Source organism: Pseudorca crassidens, chromosome 11 (genome assembly GCF_039906515.1).
Source record: "Pseudorca crassidens isolate mPseCra1 chromosome 11, mPseCra1.hap1, whole genome shotgun sequence".
Lineage (NCBI taxonomy): Eukaryota > Metazoa > Chordata > Mammalia > Artiodactyla > Delphinidae > Pseudorca > Pseudorca crassidens.
In genome coordinates, this window is record NC_090306.1 from 17,410,166 (window position 1) to 17,428,500 (window position 18,335).

At 40.5% G+C, this 18,335-nt stretch overlaps 1 long non-coding RNA gene across 1 annotated transcript in view; it reads right to left on the reverse strand.

The window, feature by feature from the left end:
• The window catches only part of LOC137201711 (uncharacterized), a 127,552-nt gene that overhangs the window by 48,689 nt on the left and 60,528 nt on the right, over nucleotides 1–18,335 (reverse strand). The gene's annotated exons all lie outside the window — the stretch shown is intronic.

The window sequence follows — 18,335 nt, forward strand, 5'->3', positions numbered from 1 at the left end:
TGGAGAAGGGTCTTGTGAAATAGTTGGGGGTTGGGGAGGGACGGATGAGCAAAGGAATCAGCAAGCAGGACCCTAAGGAGGACATCCAGTGATGACTTCCACATGGCAGCAGTGGCTGGGAAATTTCGCGCTGAGTGCTCTAACAACTCTGTACTGTGCCAAATAGTCAGTGAAACTCAGCAAATCTACAACCTTGTGTTATTGCTGCTTTGGGAAATAAAGGGAGAGAGTAGCTAACAAGTAATACTATGTCGTAGAGAAAGTACAGGAACCACCCCAACAAGTTAAGAATTTTAAAATCTGCTGATAGCCTGATCACCAGTAGAAATATACCCTACCATGCACATTTTTCAAGAAACTTGAATGGTAGATCTAGGAGCTTAAAAAAATTATTGTAAAATGAAAGTAGAAGAAATACTAAAAGATATTACATTAGTACATCAAAATATGTGTTTAAATATGTACACTATGTATTATATAATATTAGAATATTTATAAATAAATAATAATGTGTAATATACTGTGTGTCATATAATATTTAATACATTATTTAACATTATTACCCAAGAGACGGGATCCCCTTTCCCAAACCCCTCTCAAAGGCTTTGCTCCCCTGCCCTGCTTCCCCTCCCCCACCATTGTCTTCTCAGCCGTGGAAACCTTTCCCTAAGCCAGCTGCCCCAGAAGCCACAGTTCACCCCTGTGGAAATGGGGATTCCTTAGAACTAAAACCAGTTTACTGGAGACTTGGGAATGGGCTGAAGGTGCAACATTTTCTCCCTGGATTTTTACCAGTTTCACATGATTCCAACCATCACCTTGGCCACCAAGCCTTGACTGGTGTTGTCAATTGTCCTCCTTTCAGAGAGGGACTTTGCAGCTCTTTGGCTCAGTGGAAGCCTGAATGGAAGCTGTTTGTGTGTGTGTGTGTGCGTGTGTGTGTGTGTGTGTGTGTGAGAGAGAGAGAGAGATAGAGACAGAGACAGAGAAAGAGAGAGAGAGAGAGAGAGAGATCTCCATCCATTAGAATATACTACAAATGTCTGTTAGCATACCTTATTTAAATTCAAATCAAGGAACAATGTCCACTATACAGGGAGAGAAGCCAGGGATAAAGATGAAAATTTAATTTTAATTCATTCAGATGAAACTGTGAGCACAGATCAACTACAAAAAAAGAAGAATGTAAAGTGAAGAGGGGGGGGAAAAAAAGGCAAGTATAAAAAAGTGTCCAAATTTAAGATGGAAATATCTTGTTTCCAAAGCTGGTACTTCTGCCTTCTCTTTCTGGAAATCATCCAAAAGCAATGAGGAAAAAGAGAAACACAAACACTGAAGTTGTTTTTGGCAAAACTAGAAGACAGTTGAAAGTCCAAACCAGAAAATAGGTGGAAGGGCTTTCAAAAGCAATGAGAATCTAGCAGGCAAAGGCACCGCCCCCCCAAAAAATAAAACCCACAGAGGGGAAAAAAAAATGCTGCAGCTGTAGAGCCTCGAAAGATCCAGAATAAAAGTACAAGCAGAGGTGCACATCCTAAGGTACAAAATCTTATATCCCTGGTCTACAACGACAGGAAGAAGGAGCATGCTTCAACTGTAGGAATTCAGTTTGGTTCCAAATATTGGTGCAGGCAAAGCCAAATAAGGAATCACACAAAGGTGCCATTTTTAATGAAGTGGTTTGTCTCTGTAATAGTGGAAGAGAGACTTTCCCTTGTTAAACAAACAAACTTTGTGTTTGTCTATCCAACTATTCTGCCCCAAAGCCTTGGTCCTTCCTCACTCTCCCAAACTTCTGTAAAGAGCTAGAGGAAATGACCTGTTTCACTGATAAATTTTAAAAAGGAAATCTGTTTAGGAGCCACAAAAAGATACTAGAAAGAGAGTGAGAGGAGGGAGAAGAAGAAAGAAATGGGAAAAAGTCAACTGACAAGTGGGGGACACTCACTAGAATAATATTACCAAGGAATAATTTAAATTATCACCAGATATTTAATATAAATAAGAAAATCTTAAGTAAGCAGTTGCCTCATGAAACAAGAATATGGAGCAGAGATCTAGCAGCTCAACAAAGATTTTGTGAGGAAATGGAAAGAGAAAACAAGCAGGGAGAAATCAGAAGAGAAAACAGAAAATCATTCACAGAACAAAAGTGAGCTGGAGGAAGTGCAGGGGAAAATAGGTACTGGTGAAAACACAGTAAGAAGCATAGAAGATAAAAAGTAAGGTGAGCCCACAAAATGAAACAAAATGAAGAGTTAAAATGATGGGAGAACAATAATGGACATGGACAATAGTCAGACAGGCAACATACATACCATTGAAATTCCCATCTAAAATAAAACTTTGAGAACATAATATATATCTGAAGCTATATTATTCAAGAAAAAGGTCCTGAAATAACAGACATGAATCTTTTCAGGGAAATTTGATCCAGAGCAGTCAACATCATGAATAGCCAGATAAAGTTTGCAGATTTTAAATAATCTTTAGGAATGCAGACATATATAAAAGAAGAATGAATACCAGTCCTGCAAAAATATTTCAAAAATTAGTATAGGAAGGAACACTTCCCAACTCATTCCATGCAGCCAGTTTTACTCTGATACCAAAGCCAGATAAAGATATCACAAGAAAAGAAAACTAAAGACCAATATACCTTATGAATATAGAGTCACAACAGTCTTCAACAAAATGCTAGTATGTTGGTTTTCTCTGGCTACTGTAACAGATTACCCAAATTTGTTGCCTTAAAACAATAGAAATGTATTCTTTCAGAGTCCTGAAAGCCAAGGAATGTGGTCATTGTCACTCCAATCTCTTTCCCCATGGTCACATTGCTTTCTTTTATTCTGTCTTTAATTTCCTTCTGCCACCCTCTTAAAGGACATTTGTGATTGCATGTAGGGGCCGCTTAGATAACCCAAGATAATCTCCCCATCTCAAGATCCTTAACTTAATCTCATCTGCAAAGTCTTTGCCATATAAGGTAACAATCACAGGTTCCACCCAGTAATTATGACAAGCGTATCTTTTGGAAAGCCGTTATTTAGCCTACAACAACTAGGACCACAAGTCTAGCAACATGTAAAAAGGATTATACACCACAACCTAGTGAGATTTATCTTAGAAATGTAAGGTTGGTTTGACATCCCTCCCCCAAATCAATCAACATAATACACCATATTAATAGTATAAGGGACAAAAAACACATGATCATCTCTATAGATGAAGAAAAGGTATTTGAGGAAAATCCAGCACACTTTCATGATAAAAACACATAACAAACTAGGAACAGGAGGGGTCTTCCTTAACCCGATAATGGACATCTATGAAAAAGACACAGCTAACATCATACTTAATGATGAAAGAGTGAAATTGGGCTTCCCTGGTGGTGCAGTGGTTAAGAATCTGTCTGCCAATGCAGGGGATGTGGGTTCAAGCCGTGGTCTGGGAAGATCCCACATGTCACAGAGCAATTAAGCCCATGCGTCACAACTACTGTGCCTGCACTCTAGAGCCTGTGAGCCACAACTACTCAGCCCACATGCCTAGAGCCTGTGCTCTGCAACAAGAGAAGCCACTGCAACAAGAAGCCAGCACAACACAACGAAGAGTAGCCCCCACTCACCACAACTAGAGAAGGCCCGCGCACAGCAACGAAGACCCAAGACAGCCAAAAACAAAATAAATAAAATAAATAAATAAATTTATAAAAAAAAAAGAGAGAGAAAGAGTAAAATCTTTCCCACTAAGATCAGAGGAGAATATTCACTCTCACCACTTCTATTCACTCTGGAGGTTCTAGCCAGGGCAATTAGTGAAGTAAAGAAAAGAAAAGTCACCAGATTGGAAAGGAAGTAGTAAAACTATTAGCAGATGACAGAATCATGTATTTAGAAAATCCAAAGGAATCCACTAAAAAACTATTAGAGCTAATAAATAAGTTCAATAAGTTTGCTTGAGGGTTAAAACTATGACTTTACTCTGAAGTTTCTACGTAATTCTTCTTTCAGGTGCTATAACCCTGTGCTGCTCTTCAAAAGGGAGAGCTCAGATGCAATTCAAGGAAATTTTCTTCTACTTGTTCCATCACACATGTTTTCATCACTGCTCACCAACCATCTCCTGCAGCTACAAAGTATAAAGAAGAAAAGCTAGGTCCATTGCATGGCCTACTCCACCCCTGTAGTAAATGTCAACATTCTGGGGTGCTTATGCAATGTCAAAAAATAAGAGTGAAACATCTGGTCTTGGCCATTATTGTCAGTCTATTTTAGCAGCTGCTGCCATAATCTGCATTTCAATCGGTCTTTGGTGGTGCATCTATGCAGCTCACCACTGTATTATTCTCTTTGTCATGACTATAAGAACAATGGGCTGGAAGCCTGGCTAAATCTGATACATACAAACTCTCTCTTTCCTGCTTCTGTTCTTCCTCTCTAGAGACACAAAAGACTTGGAGATGTCAAAGCCCTTCCTCTCCAGGTTACTGTCCAGTACACAGAAGATCACTTGGCTGTGCCCCCTATTATACTGTGAGTAAAACTCTATGTTGGTCTCTCAGGGTCCTCTGCCTACACGTACATCCTGTAGATGTTGTCCGTCCCTCCTATGCCATGCAATGGCAGGGGCCAGCTGAGGGGATCTTACCTTTTTCCCAGTCTCTGCCTAGGAAGAGGGCACTGGTCCTTTCTGTTTTATTTATTTATTTTTAATTTATTTTTAATTGAGATGTAATGGACATAAAACATTGTGTAAGCTTAAGGCGTACAACGTGTTGACTTGATACATTTATATATCACAATATGATCACCACCATAGCTTAGCCAGCACCTCTATCATGTCACGTGATTATAATTTCTTTTTTATGATTAGAATATTTAAGATCCAGTCCCTTAGCAATTTAAGCATATAATAGAGTATTATTGATTATAATCACTGTGCTGGGCATTAGATCTCCAGAACTTATTCATTTTCTAGGTGCAAGTTTGTACCATTTCATAGCATCTCCCCAATTCCCCCACCCAATCCTATCTGCTTTTAGAGTCTTCAAGCTTAGCTGGTGTTTTTGCTTCCCTCTCTGTACTGGTGGAGCCATTCTGGATGGAATAAAGTAGGTGAAAAAAAGAAGAAACTCTTGGATGCAGCTAGAGATTATCATACTAAGTGAAGTAAGTCAGAAAGAGAAAGACAAATACTGTATGATATCACTTATATGTAGAATCTAAAATACGACACAAATGAAACAGAAACAGAATCAGGGACATAGAGAATACACTGGTGGTTGCCAAGGGATGGGGGGTAGGAGAGGGATGGATTGGGAGTTTGGGATTAGCAGATGCAAACTAGTATATACAGAATGGATAAACAACAAGGTCCTACTGTATAGCACAGGGAACTATATTCAATTTCCTGTGATACACCATAATGGAAAAGAATATGAAAAAGAATGTATATATATGTATAGCTGAGTCACTTTGCTGTACAGCAGTGATTAACACAACATTGTAATTCAACTATACATCAATAAAAAATAAATTTAATACAAAGAGGAAACTCACATAGCACACTTAAAATACATACACGCAGGGCGGAGTCAAGTTGGCAGACTAGGAGGAGGCAGAATTCGCATCTCCGCACAACTAGGGCACATACCAGGCACCGGTGGGGGACCACTGACACCTAAGGGGATGGGAGGAACCCGCAGCGACTGGATAGGATGTGGGGTGTTGGGGGGAGTGAAGGGGGAGGAGAAGTGGAGGTGGGATGGGACTGGCGTCCCTGAGGGGTGGCTGGGGGAGGGGAAGGGATCCCACGCCTGAGGGGGGAAATTGGGGGACCATTGGGAAGGCTGAGGATTAAAAGGGAGCATGGCCAGGTTTCCTCTGCCCACTAGGGCCCCCAGGAGCCTGCTGAGATCCCTGGCCTGATCTTCTGCCCACTGAGACCCCGTCCAGTGACACAGGTCCTGAGGGAGTGGGAGGGAGGGAAAGTGGAGCAAAAGTAAAGGCTGGACCTACAGGACTGGCACCCCTGAGGGGCAGCTGGGGGAGGGGAGGAGTTCCTACACCCAGCAGTACCCACCCACTGTTAGGGGTCCAGCGGGTACCAGGGAGACCCTGAGGGAGACCCGGGGTGGGGTGCGGAAGAACAGAAGGGAAAAAAGCCGGTGCTTTCCCTGTCCACTTAGGCACCAGGGAGTCTGTTGGTCTCTGGGGCCTAATCCTCTGCCCTCAGAGCCTCCCTCCTGCCACGCAGAGCCCAAGCCCCACCCCTACACCCCCAGCCAAGGCTCTACCTCTACACTCGGAGACCCCCTCTGAGACCCACTCCAACCTTGCTGGGCCTAAACCCCACCCACACACCCTCACCCAGAGCCTTATCTCCAGACTCTGGAACTCCACACTCCAGAGGCCCCCCTTTGGATGTGCTGCCTCTCCCCTTCTGTGTAAGTCCTAAGCAAAGGCCCCACCCCATGCTTGAACGTCACCCTGCCTAGGCTCTGCCCACAGGCCTTTTCTGGCTGCAGGGATCCTGAGCCTGGGCCCCGCCCCATGCTCAAACATCACCCCCCACCTGCCAAGGTCCCACCCACCATAAACCCCACCCCTGCCTAAGTTCCACCCCCATATAAACTCCACCCCCCATAGCCAAAGCTTTTTCTTTTTTTCCTCTTTTAGATTGGGGCTCTGTTTTACCTTGTTGGTTCATTGTTGTTTATTCATTTATATTTTTTCTTTTTTCTAATAAATCTTTTATTTTTCTAGTTTTATTTTATTCTTTATACTTTGTTATTGTTCTGCTCCTTTTGGCTGGTTCCCCTTTTCTTTTTTCTGTTGTGGTTTTATTTTACCTTGTTGCAGTTGTTTCAATTATATTTTTATTTTTCCTAATATATTTTTTATCTTTCTAACTTTATTTTGTTTTTTATTCTTTGTTACTGTACTGCTCCTTTTATTCTTTTTTTTTTTTTTTTTTGCCACGCCACACGACTTGTGGGATCTTGGTTCTGAGGCCGGAGGTCGAGCCCAAGCTCTTGTGGTGGGAGCTCCAAGTCCAAACTGCTGGACTAACAGAGAACATCAGACCCCAGGGAATATTAATCAGAGTGAGGCCTCCCGGAGGTTCTCATCTTGGCACCAAGACTTGGCATTATCCAACTGCCTGAAAACTCCAGTGCTGGTTCCCTCAGGCCAAACAACCAGTAAGACAGGAATACAGCCCCACCCATAAAAAAAAAAAAAAAGAAACAACAAAAAAATATGTTGCAGACAAAGGAGCAAGGTAAAACCTGCAGCACCAAATAAATGAAGATGAAACAGGCAACCTACCTGAAAAAGAATTCAGAATAATGATAGTAAAGATGATCCAAAATCTCAGAAACAGAATGGAGAAAATACAATAAACATTTAGCAAGGATCTAGAAGAACTAAAGAGCAAACAAACAGTGATGAACAACACAATAACTGAAATTAAAAATACTCTAGAAAGAATCAATAGCAGAATAACTGAGGCAGAAGAACAGATAAGTGAGCTGGAAGATAAAAAGTTGGAAATAACTGCCAGGGAGCAGAATAAAGAAAAAAGAATGAAAAGAATTGAGGACAGTCTCAGAGACCTCTGGGACAACAGTAAACATGCCAACATTCAAATTATAAGGGCCTCAGAAGAAGAGCAAAAGAAAGAGTGTGAGAAAATATTTGAAGAGATTATAGTCAAAAACTTCCCTAACATGGGAAAGGAAATAGTCAGTCAATGCCAGAAGTGCAGAAAGTCCCATACAGGATAAACCCAAAGAGAAACAGGCTGAGACCCATTTTTTTTTTTTTTGTGGTACACAGGCCTCTCACTGTTGTGGCCTCTCCCATTGTGGAGCACAGGCTCCGGATGCGCAGGCTCAGCGGCCATGGCTCACGAGCCCAGCCGCTCCGCGGCATGTGGGATCTTCCCAGACCAGGGCACGAACCCGTGTCCCCTACATCAGCAGGTGGACTCTCAACCACTGCACCACCAGGGAAGCCCATGAGACACATATTAATCAAACTGTCAAAAATTAAGTATGAAGAAAAAATACTAAAAGCAGCAAGGGAAAAGCAACAAATAACATACAAGGGAATCCCCATAAGGTTAACAGCTGATCTTTCAGCAGAAACTCTGCAAGCCAGAAGGGAGTGGCAGGATATATTTAAAGTGATGAAAGGGAAAAACCTACAACTAAGATTACTCTACCCGGCAAGGATCTCCTTCAGATTCAATGGAGAAGTCAAAAGCTTTACAGACAAGCAAAAGCTAAGAGAATTCAGCACCACCAAACCAGCTTTACAACAAATGCTAAAGGAACTTCTCTAAGTAGCAAGCACAAGAGAAGAAAAAGACCTACAAGAACAAACCCAAATCAATTAATAAAATGGTAATAGAAACATACATATTGATAATCTCCTTGAACGTAAATGGATTAAACGCTCCAAACAAAAGACACAGACTGGCTGAATGGATACAAAAACAAGACCCTTATATATGCTGTCTACAAGAAACCCACTTCAGACCTAGGGACACATACAGACTGAAAGTGAGGGGATGGAAAAAGATATTCCATGTGAATGGAAATCACAAGAAAGCTGGAGTAGCAATACTCATATCAGATAAAGTAGACTTTAAAATAAAGACCATTACAAGAGATAAGGAAGGACACTACATAATGATCAAGGGATCAATGCAGGAAGAAAACATAACAATTATAATTATTTATGCACCCAACATAGGAGCACCTCAATACATAAGGCAAATGCTAACAGCCATAAAAGGAGAAATCGACAGTAACACATTAATAGTAGGAGACTTTAAAACCCCACTTACATGAATAGACAGATCATCCAGACAGAAAGTACATAAGGAAACACAAGCTTTAAATGACACAATAGATCAGATAGACTTAATTGATATTTTTAGGACATTCCACCCAAAAGCGGAAGAATACACCTTCTTTGCAAGTGCACACAGAACGTTCTCCAGAATAGATCACATCTTGGGTCACAAATCAAACCTTGCAAAATTTAAAAAAATTGAAATCATCTCAAGCATCTTTTCCAACCAAAATGCTATGAGATTAGAAATCAATTACAGGAAAAAGACCGTGAAAAACACAAATACATGGAGGCTAAACAGTGCACTGCTAAATAACCAAGAGATCAGTGAAGAAATCAAAGATGAAATAAAAAACTACCTAGAAACAAATAACAATGAAAACAGAACATTCCAAAACCTATGGGATGCAGCAAAAGCAGTTCTAACAGGAAAGTGAATAGCAATTCAAGCTCACCTCAAGAAACAAGAAAAATCTCAAATAAACAATCTAACCTTACACCTAAAGCAACTAGAAGAAGAACAGAGAAAACCCAAAATTAGTAGAAGGAAAAAATCATAAAGACCAGAGAAGAAATAAATGAAATAGAAACAAATAAAACAATAGCAAAGATCAATAAAACTAAAAGATGGTTCTTTGAGAAGACAAACGAAATTGATAAACATTTAACCAGATTCATCAAGAAAAAAAGGGAGAGGACTCAATTCAATAAAATTAGAAATGAAAGTGGAGAGATTACAACTGACCACAGAAATACAAAAGATCATAAGATACTACTACAAGCAACTATATGCCAATAAAATGGACAACCTGGAAGAAATGGATAAATTATTAGAAAAGCACAACCTTCTGAGACTGAACCAGGAAGAAACAGAAAATATAAACAGACCAATCACAGGTAATGAAATTAAAACTGTAATTAAAAATCTTCCAACAAACAAAAGTCCAGGATCAGACAGCTTCATAGGTGAATTCTGTCAAACATTTAGAGAAGAGTTAAGACCTATCCTTCTCAAACTCTTCCAAAAATTTGCAGGGGAAGGAACACTCCCAAACTCGTTCTACAAGGCCACCATCACCCTGATACCAAAACCAGACAAAAATATCACAAAAAAGAAAATTATAGACCAATATCACTGATGAACATAGATGCAAAAGTCCTCAACAAAATACTAGCAAACAGAATCCAACAACACATTGAAAGGATCATACACCATGATCAAGTGGGATTTATCCCAGGGATGCAAGGATTCTACAATATACACAAAACAATCAATGTGATACACGATATTAACAAATTGAAGAAGAAAAACCATCTGATCATCTCAATAGATGCAGAAAAAGCTTTTGACAAAATCCAACGCCCATTTATGATAAAACTCTCCAGAAAGTGGGCATAGAGGGAACATACCTCAACATAATAAAAGTCATATATGACAAACCCACAGCAAACATCATTCTTAATGGTGAAAAATTGAAAGCATTTCCTCTAAGATCAGGAACAAGACAAGGATGTCCAATTTTGCCACTATTATTCAACATAGTATTGGAAGTCCTAGCCATGGCAATCAGAGAAAAAAAGAAATAAAAGGAATACAAATTGGAAAAGAAGAAGTAAAACTGTCACTGTTTGCAGAAGACATGATACTATACACAGAAAATCCTAAAGATGCCACCAGAAAACTACTAGAACTAATCAATGAATTTGGCAAGGTTGCAGGTTAAAAAATTAATGCACAGAAATCTCTTGCATTCCTATACACTAACAACAAAAGATCAGAAAGAGAAATTAAGGAAACAATCCCATTCACCACTGCAACAAAAAGAATACAATACCTAGGAATAAATCTACCTGAGGAGACAAAAGACTTGTATTCAGAAAACTATAAAACACTGATGAAAGATATTAAAGGTAACATAAATAGATGGAGAGATATACCATGCTCCTGGCTTGGAAGAATCAATATTGTGAAAATGAGTATACTACCCAAAGCAATCTACAGGTTCAATGCATCCCTATCAAACTACCAATGGCATTTTTCACAGAACTAGAGCAAAAAATTTCACAATTTGTATGGAAACACAAAAGACCCCGAATAGCCAACTCAATCTTGAGAAAGAAATACAGAGCTGGAGGAATCAGATTCCCTGACTTCAGACTATACTAAAAAGCTACAGTAACCAAGACAGTATGATACTGGCACAAAAACAGAAATATAGATCAACAGAACATGATAGAAAGCCCAGAGATAAACCCACGCACATATGGTCATCTTATCTTTGACAAAGGAAGCAAGAGAATACAACGGAGAAAAGACAGCCACTCAATAAATGGTGCTGGGAAAACTGGACAGCTACATGTAAAAGAATGAAATTATGGGCTTCCCTGGTGGCGTAGTGGTTGAGAGTCCGCCTGCCGATGCAGGGGACGTGGGTTCGTGCTCCGGTCCGGGAAAATCCCACATGTCGCAGAGCGGCTGGGCCCGTGAGCCATGGCCGCTGAGCCTGCATGTCCGGAGCCTGTGCTCCGCAACAGGAGAGGCCACAACAGTGAGAGGCCTGCATACTGCAAAAACAAACAAACAAACAAACAAAGAATGAAATTATAACACTCCCTAACACCATACACAAAAATAAACTCAAAATGGATTAAAGTCCTAAATGTAAGGCCAGACATTTTAAAACACTTAGAGGAAAACAGGCAGAACACTCTATGACATAAATCACAGCAAGATCCTTTTTGACCCACCTCCTAGAGTAAGGGAAATTAAAACAATAGTAAACAAATGGGACCTAATGAAACTTAAAAGCTTTTGCACAGCAAAGGAAAACATCAAAAAGACAACCCTCAGAATGGGAGAAAATACTTGCTAATGAAGCAACTGACAAAGGATTAATCTCCAAAATATACAAGTAGCTCATGCAGCTCAATATCAAAAAAACAAACAACCCAATACAAAAATGGGCAAAGACCTAAATAGACATTTCTCCAAAGAAGACATACAGATGGCCAACAAATGCATGAAAAGATGCTCAACATCACTAATCATTAGAGAAATGCAAATTAAAACCACAATGAGGTATCACCTCACACCATTCAGAATGGCCAGCATCAAAAAATCTACAAACAATAAATGCTGGAGAGGGCGTGGTGAAAAGGGAACCCTCTTGCACTGTTGGTGGGAATGTAAATTGATACAGCCACCATGGAGAACAGTATGGAGCTTCCTTAAAGAACTAAAAATAGAACTACCATATGACCCAGCAATCCCACTACTGGTCATATACCCTGCGAAAACCATAATTCAAAAAGAGACATGTACCACAATATTCACTGCAGCCCTACTTACAATAGCCAGGACATGGAAGCAACCTAAATGTCCATCAATAGATGAATGGATAAAGAAGATGTGGCACATATATACAATGGAATATTACTCAGCCATAAAGAGTGCCGAGGTGGATGGACCTAGAATCTGTCATACAGAGTGAAAAAAGTCAGAAAGAGAAAAGCAAACACCATATGCTAATGCATATATATGGAATTTTAAAAAGTGGTACTGATGAACCTAGTGGCAGGGCAGGAAGAAAGACACAGATGTAGAGAACCGACTTGAGGGCCTGGAGCGGGAAGGGGAAGCTGGGATGAAGTGAGAGAGTAGCATGGACATATATACACTACCAAATGTAAAATGGATAGCTAGTGGGAAGCTGCTGCATAGCACAGGGAGATCAGCTCTGTGCTTTGTGACGACCTAGAGGGATGTTATAGGGAGTGTGGAAGGGAGGCTCAAGAGGGAGGGGATATGGAGATATACGTATACATATAGCTGATTCACCTTGTTGCATAGCAGAAACTAACACAACATTGTAAAGCAATTATACTCCAATAAAGGTGTGAAAATAAAATAAAATACATATGCAAAGGAAAGCTACATTTACACTTGCATACATAGCCACGGACACATATGAAACATATTAGAATAAGTGTCTGTGAGAAGGAGGGAGAGAGTGAATGGGGAAAAAATGAGAGAGGGGCATCTCACAGACCAACCATAATAGAAAATAATGAATTGAAGACATCTCAAATATCAACACCTGAATTTAGGAAACAAAACATCCTCTGCCCAAACGTGGTAAGGACAATCAACTAAAACATGTCAGTAATTTTCAAATATTTCCAGTATTTTCAAAATAGTATCTTGCTACAGAAACTTTTATTTCCAAATATTTTTTGTTGGGCTTTAAGAGAATACTGTAAAATTCTCTGTTTTCCCCATTTCCTGGACTTTCCAATGTATTTCAGATCGATCTTATAGATACTTGTCATTCCTCTTTATGTTTGAAGATATGAATGCTGAGTTTAAAAGGGCTGTTTCAAGATCTCATTTTTCTTCAACTGTTAGAACTCAAACACATTTTCCTAGTATAATAATATTATAAATACTGGTGAAAGGAAGTGGCAAGGTATTACGTGTGAAAATAAATGCATGAACATGATGACTGAATGCATGAAGATAGAAGATACTTTATATTATATACTTTATTCCCCATATGTGATATTTAATAATTTACCTCTCTGTTCTCCTCCATAAAATGTTAAGGTTTTCTACAGTTGGAGCCCTGTGGGTTTTTTAAAGTTATATAACCCACCGCGATGCTTAGGAAATTGATTCTGCTCAGAATACGCCCTCAGCAAATGTTTGCTGGGTGCAGAGATGGATGGCTCATGAATGTTGTGCTGCCCACAACATATAAAGTGAATAACTGAGTTAAGTCCTTGTGTAGTCTGTCCTCCCATCAAAAGGAAAAAGAAACTAAATCTTAAAAAAAAAAAAACGAATTTCAGTGCCATTCCCCTTTTCTTGTCCACATCTCAAGTCTACTGGGTAACACAGAGGTATTTGATTTCATAGGTAAGAAGGCCATGTTCGTTGGTGCAGGTGACAGAACATTTGTAAGTAAAAAAGGAGAGTGAAGAAAGAAGCTTCTGTATTAATACAACTCTGTAAACCAAAAAAAAAAAAAGTACCCAAGTTACTGAACAGGCAAATCATTTTAATGTGTTTCAAGCCCTTGGGGTCAGAGGTCACTGAACAAATTCTCCAGTCCATGGAAATGGGGCCATCTAGTGGTCAGCGACCTTTAATTTTGTGGTCTCTGAAAGCATTTCACCGCTTCAAGCACAAGCCTTACTTTCATCCCTGGGAGCAGTATAGATAAATCCTGGAAAGCAACTGGACTACATGTATTAGGATTCCTAAAACTGCTGTTGTCCAAGTTTCTCCAGGCTGTATAGCTGAAGTAACAGAAATGATAGTAATTCAAACTGTCTGGCTTTCCCTACTGACCTAACAGCTCATCCTTCCATCAGTGTTCCCTCAAGTCTTTTGAGGAGTCTTCAGGGATATCTAATATTTCTCCAAACAAGTCCTAACCCATCAGTGACACTGCTGGTTCTCCTGGCACTGTCTCACCCAGCCCCTACACCGCCTCCCATCATGGACTCTGAAGCTTTCTTCTCTGCCCAGAATAGCCCCTAACAAATCCACTAGAAGCCTCTCCGCCTAAGAACAGTGCTAGGCCACACTTTCCCTGCTGTGTCATACCGTCTCACCCAGAGCCCTAAGCATTGCTGCTTCCGCCCTCATCCCTCAAACTCTCCACGAGGACAGCTCCTTCATTTTGTACCTATAACTCTTCCTTCCAACCCAGAGGGCCTGGCAGAGGACAGACCACTACGCTGTCCTCTACTTTTCCACTCTTGCCCAAATAGTCAAATCTCCTCCTCTGTATTAGTTTCCTTTGGGTACTGCAATAAACGACTTCAAATTTAGTGCCTGAAAACAATTGACTTATTATCTTACAGTTCTAGAGGTCAGGAGTCCAAAATCAGTTTCACTGGGATAAAGTCAAGGCATCTGGAGGTCTTCAGTCCTTCTGAAAGCTCTAGGGGAGAACCCTTGTCTTGTCTTTTCCAGGTTCAAGAGGCTGTCTGTTTTCCTTGGCTCACAGACCCTTGGTCTTCAAAGACGGCAATGAAGCATCTTTTCTCCTCTCTGACTTCGGCTTCTATCCTTACAACTTCTCACTCTGACTCTGACATGCCTGTCTTCCTCTTGTAAGGACTCTCCTGGTTGCATTGGCACCACCTGAATAATCCAAGATAATCTCCTCATTTCAAAATTCTTAACTTAGTTGCACCTGCAAGTCCCCTTTTACCGTGTAGCATGTTCACAGGATCTGGGGAGTAGGATTTGCACATCTTTGCAGAGCAGCCACCTTTACCCTCCTTCAAAAAACATAAAAGATAATTGAGCCCTTTAAGACCCATCTCCATTTTTGCCAACCATTCACCTAGATGATTAAGTTCGGAATCAAACTAGTAATAATTGTAACACGACTATCACTTGCTGCTTCTTGGCCTTTTGGCTGAGATCAAGTGAAGTATCGCTTGTTCACAAGTCTCAAATTCCTTGTACTTCAAGAGTTCAATAAAATTGGCTCATACTCCCATACTGCATAGAGCTGGATAGCAATTATCCCTCTGTGCTTCTCTGCAGGCTCCTGGGAGTCTTCCATTTTTCCTTCTCATCTCTACTTCTTCTTCTTCTTTTTTTTGAAGTATAGTTGATTTGCAATGTTATGTTAGTTTCAGGTGTACAGCACAGTGATTCAGATTATATATATATTCCTTTTCAGATTCTCTTCTCTTATAGGTTATTACAAAATATTGAGTATAGTTCCCTGTGCTATACAGTAGGCCCTTGCTTGTTTTCTATTTTATATATAGTAGTGTGTATATGTTAATCCCAACTTCCTAATTTATCCCTCCCCCAGCCCTTTCCTCTTTGGTAACCATAAGTTTGTTGTCTATGTCTGTGGGTCCATTTCTGTTTTGTAAATAATTTCATTTGCATCTGATCATCCCTTCTTCTGATTTCTTGCTTTTGCTGCATTCTCAATCCCACTCTACATCTCATCTCTTGGGCATTCTCTCCTGCTTTAAGGACTGCACTCCCCTAACCTTTACCCTGAGCCTTGACAGAGGCTGTGCGGGAAGCCAACTCCAGCTGAAGACAGGAAGGCACAGAATGTGTTTACAGCACAGCATAGCACAGACAACATCTTTAGAATGCTCTAAATCCATCATATCCAGGCCATGCTCTCCACTCTTCCACCCCAAATTTTACCTTTGCTACCCAAAGAGCCTCTCAAGGCATTAAAAAATAAAAGGCTCAGTTATCTTCTGATAAAATATGAAACATTGTGCCCATTCATAAACTAACATTTCTTCCTCTAATACATAAATATTTCAATAACTCCATTTATTGGACCCTTATATGGTATGCTATTCACTGTGCTAAACCTGAATATGTGGTCATTATGAGACAGATGAGAAAATTCAGACTCATAGAGGCTAAGTTATTTTTCAAGGTAAATCAACTAAAATGTGATAAAAGGAAAATCTGAACACATAGACAGTTGAGTACAAGGCATGCGTAGGAGACAAACTTTGTCCTCTTTCAACCCCATGCAAAGATCTTCTTTGCATAACATTGTGGCAGTTGGATGAATGGGCAGCATGTTAACTGGGGTACTCTGGTACTTCTGGCTTCCTGCCCGGGTCACAGACTCTCAAATGCTTAAAAGGAGCAGTGCATGTGATCAGGACACGGGGCAACTTTGTGACATCCTCTGTAGATTACTCACCTCTATCCACAGCCTCCTTTTCCCCACCACAGACTCCTTCAAGAATGGGGCTGGAGCTTCACGCTGGGCCCTGTTTATTTGGCACTGTGTGACCTGGGTCTAGGAACTGTCTTCTGCTCAAGACAGTATCTGGGGACAAAGATCTGATCAGATGATCCACCCTTCTTATCCTCTGATCAAGGTGACACCCTTGTGTCTCTACTTGCTAGGTGGCTCTTTTTTGGGATGCCTCCTTCCTACCCTTTAACAGCCTTAAGGCCTCTATACAAGTGAACAGTGGAATTCTCTATTTGCCCCCTTTTGGGGAAGTAGTTTATGAGGGCACCTGATGATATCAGCACTGCTCGCTCCTAAGGTCTCACCGTTTCCATAGCTCTTCCACCATCTTGGCCAAGATCTCCATTTGTACCAGAGGACTGAGCACACTACAGAAACATATGTTACCAGATCCTACTTATTCTGAATCTGGGTGTTCTCTCTGTTCTTTCCTCGCCTCATCAAATCAAAATATAACTACTAAATCATTCAAGACGGGTGCTCATAGCCTAAGGGTTCAGAACCCAGATTCTAGAGTTCGAGACTTTGCGTTTGAATCTCACCTTGATCACTTGCCAGCTGTGGGATTTTGAACAGGAGTTAAAGTTCCTTAAAGAGCCAGGTGGGGCTCCGTCTTCTTATCTACCATTGGGGATGGTGTTAAGGGTTAGAGTTGTCATGAAAATGAAATGAGATAATACACGTGAAGACTCAGCAGTCTGCACGGCACCAAGTTCTCAGGAAAGGTTAGCTACAATTATGAATACATCCTTCTAGAAAGTGATCATTCTCCATTAACATCAACATAGTGGTGGGCATTTTTCATTCACCACGTTGCAGAGTATTGTTCCAGAAACATTCTCCTTTGAGGGCTAGGCAGAATCTTCTCTGATTTTGTTGACCTTTCATCTTGTCTTTGAGGGGTTGCTTCCACAGTTTTATGGAACACAAAGTCTTGGTGTCTTCCTGACTCTTCCTTGGCATCCTCAGTAACAGAGGCTGGCTCCCCTGGCAGTTACAGTTTACCTGCTTCCCTCCACCTTTCAGTCTCCCAAACCTGTCACAGAACAATGGTTGTGTTTGTCCGTAAAGAACTGATATTTCATCCAGAAGTTCTCTAATTGCAGACAGTCCTTATCAGATGTTTTTAATACCACGAGCAACTCCCCCACCTTCAGGCCTGGCTCTTATCAAAACCTCCCATGGAGTTCAAAGTCTGAAATAGCTGGAGGCCAGACTGGCTCTGAGCTCAGTGGTTCTAAGGCACGTCCCTTTCCTTCTCCTTCTAAATAAGGATCCAGGGAGTCCTTCAAGTCTTCCAAATTATCTGAGCTTACACAGTACCATTTCTCTGCAGGTTAACCCTTCCTTCACTTGTTCCATGCAAGTTTTCAAGTTTATTTTCTACAGATTCTTTCCAATCTGCTTTTTGGAATAATTTCCCTATTATTAACATATCCATGTTTTAAAAAACTCATTTATCTTGAAATAGATTGAAATATTCATCTGTTCATCTCAGGTATATTAAATGCCAATTCAAATCTTAATAAATATAAGGTCACAAACACCAAACCATTAGCAACTTTGTGGCAGTGGAAGTCCTCTTAATCAGGAATCTTTCACTCCATTTATTATTTCTGCTTGAGGGATGTGCATCTTGGGTTATGCCCCAGTAATAGGGTATGGCCACATTTGAAATTTCTCCCGCACAGGTGCTGTC